The sequence below is a fragment of the Oncorhynchus clarkii genome, chromosome 20 (assembly GCF_045791955.1).
Source record: "Oncorhynchus clarkii lewisi isolate Uvic-CL-2024 chromosome 20, UVic_Ocla_1.0, whole genome shotgun sequence".
Classification (NCBI taxonomy): Eukaryota; Metazoa; Chordata; class Actinopteri; order Salmoniformes; family Salmonidae; genus Oncorhynchus; species Oncorhynchus clarkii.
The window spans coordinates 66807491-66815286 of record NC_092166.1 but is presented as its reverse complement, the minus strand read 5'-3'; the positions used below and the strand labels follow the sequence as shown (position 1 = coordinate 66815286).

At 40.1% G+C, this 7796-nt stretch overlaps 1 long non-coding RNA gene across 1 annotated transcript; it reads left to right on the top strand.

Annotated features, from left to right (window-relative positions):
- The first annotated feature begins 598 nt into the window (after positions 1–598).
- LOC139375663 (uncharacterized) lies at positions 599–7650 on the top strand. Its single transcript, XR_011627836.1, has 3 exons — positions 599–700; positions 5814–6083; positions 6624–7650. It is a non-coding gene; the product is annotated as an uncharacterized lncRNA (long non-coding RNA).
- The last annotated feature ends 146 nt before the right edge of the window (positions 7651–7796 follow it).

Genomic DNA, 7796 nt, shown 5'->3' with positions numbered 1-7796 from the left:
ATTGCATTTACTAACTTTGTCCGAATAAATTTTAGGGTATCATAGTTTTGTTTTAATTGTTTCAATAAAGTGTTCTCTTTGATTAATCATTGTTTGTCTTGGAATATGATGTATAATTGAATGATCGTGATGTAATTGTTTCATTGGATTTGATTATCTTTTGCGGAGTCTGCTCTGATTAAATGTCCTTCTGGAACTGTTTGGTCGAGATGGTTACGAAGGAGAAAAACATGTGATTTTATAAACAGACATTAATGTAATGGTGCTCCAGTAAAATGTATTCATTTGCAAGATAATAGGCCTACTTTCGTTTCAGTGACTTCTTCATTGTGTCAAAAAGATCCAGAAAAAATATTCATGATGACAAACTCAAAGACTCACTTTAACACCAAAACATGCTGTCACCCTGGATTGTTCTACGGAGTATTTTCTGTTCAATAGTTTTCAGTCAATGCAGGAGCAAAATAATAAAGATAGTTCTCTGACGCAAATGGTGTCAGGCGGTAACATTTAGTCAAACAGGTAAAACCCGATCACACAACTGTCTTGTGAATGTGAGTCAGACACACACACACACACACACACACACACACACACACACACACACACTGCTGTTACTCTCCAGTTTCCGTATACACTGTCCAAGCTCCAACAAGGATAGAACACACTGAAGAGAGAAGAGGATTTCAAAACCAAGAAGGTAAGAACATTACACCTTTTTCTCTCTTCTGTCTCTTCTCTCTCTCTTCCTTTCTCCCATGTCTCATACACTACTGTAATTGAGGACTATAATGGAATTTCTTTGTTTATGATGAAAAACCAATGGGATTTAAAGAGGGAGGGAGGAGACGGAGAGGTACACTCCAAATGCCAGTGTCCCTCGCCAGATGCAAGCCATCGTGTTTGCTGTAATTGATAAGAATTGCAGAGCTCTAAACGAAGGTGATGCGATGTTACTCTGGCATCAAGGTTGTCACTTAGTTTTTTTTCAATTGCTAACAAGCATGGGTCAATACTGAAACCACTTTTCAAAAATCTTCACACTCTGCATTACCAACATGCATCTTGGCCAAATCTCACCTCCGAAACTTATTCAAACCACCAAAACACTTCATACATGTCTCAAAATAATCTCGTTCGACCAGAACACTGGCAACAATTCTCACTCAGAAAGCATACATTGTCACTCATAACACACTGACCTAAAAAAACACCAACAGGGAGCATTACATAAAATATGAACTTTTCTCTTTAAAGTTTGAATGATTTTTCACATAAAATCAGTATTTCATTATGGAATAAGAATAACACCTTTTCACTTTCTTGACAGTACTAAAGTATATGTAACAAGAATGAACCAGAAATGCAGCAATTTGTTTCAAACGCCATTATTATTTCTATATCTTTGCATATAGTAATTTACTTGTGAAAAATAAAAAGTTCACACAAAAACAAATTCCTGAAATTCCAGGGCTACAATAATAATAATAAAAAAAACGATATTGTATAATCACTAATACTGTACAGTACTGTGAGGGTTCTAGTTCTCCATTTCTCTTGCATTTGGCCACAAGTTCTCATCAACATCACATCTTATTTCTTCTCTGGCGATGCATCTTGGAAAGTGTCTTCTGGAATGTCTAACCCAACCCTGGCAGTCTTCAGGAGAAGTGTCTCCACACCCTACATTCATGGTGTCCAGTAAAGACATCTGGTCATGTGGATGGTGGTCATAAACCTTCCACCTCCAAGCAGAGGGAAAACTCTTCGAATGGGTTTAGGAAGGGGGAGTATGGAGGCAGGAATAGTACTGACATCCTGGGATGTGCAGCAAACCAGTCTGCGACTGCAGCAGAGTGGTGGGATGACACATTATCCCACACAACAACGAAGGCAGGGGAGTTTATTGCCCCTCTCCAAGATAAAGCAAAGCAGTGCAACAAAAACAACAGAGTTACACATGGGATAAACAAACGTACAGTCAATAACACAATAGAAAAATCTATATACAGTGTGTGCAAATGAGGTAAGATTAGGGAGGTAAAGGCAATAGAGGCGAAATCAATACAATTTAGCATTAACACTGGAGTGATAGATGTGGAGATGATGATGTGCAAGTAGAGATACTGGGGTGCAAAAGAGCAAAAATATATATATATATTACAATATGAGGATGAGGTAGTTGGGTGTGCTATTTACAGATGGGCTGTGTACAGTTGCAGCAATCGGTAAGCTGCTCTGACAGCTGATGCTTAAAGCAAGAGAGGGAGATATAAGTATCCAGCTTCAGTGATTTTTGCAATTAGTTCGAGTCATTGGCAGCAGAGAACTGGAAGGAAAGGCGGCCAAGGGAGGTATTGGCTTTGGGGATGATGATTGAAATATACCTGCTGGAGCTCGTGCTAATGGGTGGGTGTTGCTATGATGACCAGTGAGCTAAGATAAGGCGGGGCTTTACCTAGCAAATACTTAGATGACCTTGAGCCAGTGGGTTTGGCAACGAATATGTAGCGTGGGCCAGCCAATGAGAGCATGCAGGTTGCAGCGGTGGGTGGTGTAAGGGGCTTTGGTGACAAAACGGATGGCACTGTGATAGACTACATCCAGTTTGCTGAGTAGAGTGTTGGAGTCAATTTTGTAAATTACATCCCCGAAGTCAAGGGATAGTCAGTTTTACGAGGGTATGTTTGGCAGCATGAGTGAAGGACGCTTTGTTGAGAAATAGGAAACCGATTCTAGATTTAATTTTGGATTGGAGATGCTTAATATGAGTCTGGAAGGAGAGTTTACAGTCTAACCAGACACCTAGGTATTTGTAGTTGTCCACATATTCTAAGTCAGAACCGTCCAGAGTAGTGATGCTTGTCGGTCGGGCAGCAATCGGTTGAAGAGCATGCATTTAGTTTTACTAGCATTTAAAAGCAGTTGGAGGCGTGGAGGAGTGTTTTATGGCATTGAAGCTCATTTGGAGGTTAGTTAACACCGTGTCAAAAGAAGGGCCAGATGTATACAGAATGGTATTGTCTGCATAGAGGTGGATCAGAGAATCACCAGCAGCAAGAGTGACATCATTGATGTATAAAGAGAAGAGAGTCGGCCCGAGAATTGAACCCTGTGGCCCGCCAAAAGAGACTGCCAGAGGTCTGGAAAACCGCCCCTCCGATTTGACACTGAACTCTATCTGAGAAGTAGTTGGTGAACCAGGCGAGGCAGTCATTTAAGAAACCAAGGCTGTTGAGTCTGCCGATAAGAATGCAGTGATTGACAGAGTCAAAAGCCTTGGCCAGGTCGATGAAGACGGCTGCACAGTACTGTCTTTTATCGATGGCAATTATGTTACCATTTAGGACCTTGAGCGTGGCTGAGGTATACCTGTGACCAGCTCGGAAACCAGATTGTATTGTGGAGAAGGTACGGAGGGATTCAAAATGGTCGGTGATCTGTCTGTTAACTTGGCTTTCGAAGATTTTAGAACAGTAGGGCAGGATGGATATAGGTCTATAAGAGTTTGGGTCTAGAGTGTCTCCCCCTTTGAAGAGGGGGATGACCGTGGCTGCTTTCCAATCTTTGGGAATCTCAGACGATATGAAAGAGAGGTTGAACAGGCTAGTAATAGGGGTTATTTGGTCACAATCCCTTGTTTGGTTATTGAACAGATATCTTACCTGGACATATTGATACTAGAGTTCTTTCCCACGTTCACCGTTTCTCTCAAAGAGTACACTGTACAACTGCATCATCCTTATTTTATGTTTCTCTAGGACTCTGGCAATTGCCGTTGTGCTCACCATATTCACATTCCCAGAAGTGCTATCTGTCAGCATTCTGTCCCATATTTCCTGCAGTTTTATTGGATTATTGCCAATTACCATGTCAACAATGGCAATTTCCTGCACATCTGATAATATTGTGTGTCTCCCTCCTGTGGGAGGCAACCTTTGGATCCTACTGAAAAACATATATTTCAAAATGTCAGTACATGTAAAAATGTGAACATGCTGTATTTTACTGTAATGTGTAGTTCAATTATCATTGAACGATGCACATCTCACCTTGTTACCACTTGGTTTGCCGGAAAATGTGTACTATTGATGCAACTGTTGAACCCTGCAGATTTGGTTGCACCCTTAAACCGACCTCTCTCAAAAAGAGACCATGGTTTACAACATGGTCAATAATTGTGGCCCTTGTCTCATCAGAGACCACCGCTCTTGGTCTTCCTCTCCTTTGTCCTCCACGCATTCTCCCTCTCCCTGACACTCTTCTTTCCCCACCAACCTGTCTTCCTTGATCCATGTTTCCAAACTAAATCATTCTGAAGCCGTCCTCTTTTGTCTGTTTGGTAACAAGACTAAAAACAGGACACTTGGATAGGCTTTCAGCTTAAATTGCAATCAGCTGTATTATGAATGATTAAATATTCTGGTGGGTTTTCTAGATGTTTCAATCTGATTACTGCAGAAATGCATGACATTTGCCATCATTCTGTATTGAATGTGTTTTTAACAATTTTGGAAACAGTGTTAGCATTTGAAAACGTGCTGCAAATATATAATTTTTCAGGTGGTGGAATATGAATGAGAAAAAAGTTCGGAGAACCTAGTCATTGAATGCATTTTGTGTGAAAGCAATGAAAACATTTTCACAGTTTGGTCCACATACAGTTCTGTTTCGCTGACTGTGTGAAGAGTTTTGACAATGTGACTTCAGTTTTGACCAATATATGTTAGCAATTGAAAAAAACTGTAATGTCTGTTAATATCAGCGGAAAGGAATTGCTTACGACAGGTAAAACAAAGAGGACGTATTCATTAGTATTGTCAATCTGTCAAATGGATCTTGAACAATGGGACTTAAGCAGATAAGGTGTTGATGGTTGATGACACTCTTAATTTTGGAGTTTCAGTGTGAGAGTTTTTCTTATAATCTTTGGATTAACAGATTTATAGGTAACACATTACCTTAGACCCCCTATATGCATTCCTAAAGACTTGATGAATGAAATAATGTATTGTGTTAGGTGTATACGTTGTATTCAACTCTGTGCAAAACCCTCCCAGTTAAAAGGTGCTGTTGTCGTTCTTCAGCGTGTTCTGTTGTCGTTCTTCAGCGTGTTCTGTTGTCGTCACCTCCACAACCTGCTCCTCCTGTCTCATACCATGAGGCATAGTAACTTAAACAAAGAAATGCCACCACTCACAGGAATTCCTTCCAGTGACATAATAGTTGCACATGTGGTTTAGTGACTTAGTCAGGAATGTCACTGGTGTATTAAGTATGCAAATCAGCGGTGAGAGGGAAAATGGTTGCAAAACAGTCAACTGGATGCAACGACCAGAAGTTGAGTCACACTGTATAAAACAGTATTAGCTGCTCATTGTAAACTCATAAAAACACAAATGGCAGTGTTATGACGTGGCTCCTGTGGTCTTTTTGGACAAGGCTCTCATTTGATCACCAGTGTGACAATGATAATTTAAGTCACCTATTGTATTTAACACAACGTCATACCCAGTAACGCTTGGAAGTCTGTCTCTTTTCAGAGAGTACGGGTAGCTCACATTCTCCATTTTATACTCCTCCTTGATATTCTGTGAGATTTCTTTCAATGTTAATATTTGACAAGAGTTAGTTAATTAACTATAGTGAATCACTAAACTTGAAAGCTCTCTTATTCCCTATTTCTTACATTGAATCAGTGAAATGATAAAACTCACATATCACCTCTCTACCCTTGCTCTTTCTCCAGACACCAGAAGAAAATCTACCTCTTCCATTTTGTTCAACCAGCTTTCTTTTTCCTCATCCTTCAGTGAGCCTCTGCATTCTGTTCATCATGGGAAAAGGAGTCAGTGACTTTGATTGGCAAGAGAAGCACCCAGACACCACACAGTCCCAACCAGAGAAGAGACAACCCAACACAGACTCAGACAAACACCGCTCAGGCTCTGACTCAGGAGAGAACGGCTGTAAGAAGTGCTGCATCAGGACCAGGAACTGTGTCATGAGTCCTGAGTGTGGCCGTGCACTACACATCTCCCAGGTCATCGCAATGTGTGGCATGTGCATTGGCATGTGGACATGTAAGTTCTTGTCCATTAGTGTTCTGTATTTTCTTATGATCTATGTTTTGTGTGAACACCAGGAAGGTGCTGCTTTTTCAACAGCTAATGGGGAACCTAAGAAAAATATCAAGAAGTTGAATTAAATTAGGTTCGTCTTTATTTTGTCAGGATGGTCAACTCAGTAACAATTGTAAATGTATAATGTGTAGAACTGTCCATCTATTGCCCCTTCTATCCATGGTATGTTTCCCACCTTGAAACGAAGAAAGGAACCATTTATTGGGTACATGCTGTGATTTATATCTGAAAAAAGCTTGACAGACCTTGACAGACAAAAGTGAAAATGTGTTTTAAATTGTGTTCTTTCTCTGAGATGAAAGTCCACCCACATGCTATTATTTATTCCATTCCCATCCAATGTAAAGGCAAGCTGTCTACTTTTCACTCAACTCACACCACTTAATGTCCATTACGCCACTAGTAGCAGCTATAAGAATGTGGATTCATTCTCTTACTTTTCAGAAGGTTGATTTTACATTTGTTTCTTATCTTTTACAGAGTCCAACCATCTTTTATCAAAGGACAACCATTTGATCTATTCTCCTAGACCACAGAGAGAGAAACACATCAATGTTTCGACATACTCTTATTTAATGTATTCAAAGGAATACATTTCTCCTCTCATGTTTTCCTTGGAATCTCAACCACCATCAACACAAACAATACGGAACTGAAACAAAATGAACCTTTCATACTCTTTATTGTCCTTAGATATAATTGTGTAAAGTATTGTCAGCTACTGTACATTATCCACTGTGCAGTGTTCTGTAAACTATATATTTTCTATTTTCTCCAAATATTTCTTAGTGTTTGTCATACGGTAGTTTGGATACTATTTGGCTATTCCATTCGGTGATAAAAAAACACTTTCAAAAAGTGGAAATGTTTTATTCTTAACTATCACATTGGCAGTGGGAACGCTTCACATTCCACCCCAGAGTGAATATACTACATGAAAATCAAAGTAATGTAAAAGGGAACTTTACCAGCTTCTAACTGTTAGTGAATGGTGGGAAAGGCACAACAACTTGACAGTACACCTTTAATTGGAAGGAGAAGAGACAAGAAGAGGAGAAGAATAGAGAAGAGAATAGAACAAGGAGAAGAGAGGAGAGGGAGACAGGAGAGAGGGAGGGGAGAGAAGAGACAGTGGTGGCAGTGAATGTTCCTGGGCTCTACTTTCTGAAAGGATGTTATTAACAGCATTGCATCTAGTCAGGGGAGATCATAGTGACAGATTTAACCAAATCCCCTGACAGACTGGACAGGAGGGGAGAGACACAAAACCTACCAAGCTAGTGTTCCCCAGACAGATGTGAAAAGAGTTATATGAAAATAGTTGTATGACTCACGAACATTTCTGTGATTGAGAGTGCCAACACAAGTCTGTGATTGCAGAGCAGTAATGGTGGATTGCTTGTTGTCATAAACTTGGAAACGATGGAGGAATGGAAGTGCTTAACTACACAGCAATGTACACTGTATGTACTGTAGCTCTTACCAGTTATCAATGTATTAGATGTTGAAAAAAAGAATCCCCTGTATCTGTCCACATCCATGGTGATGCAAACCTTTTTTTCTATGTGTGTCATCATGTGACTCCCCTCTACCCTCATAGACCAAACCATCAGAGGCAGATCTATACGCACTTAAAGTGTTGAAGAACAGCAT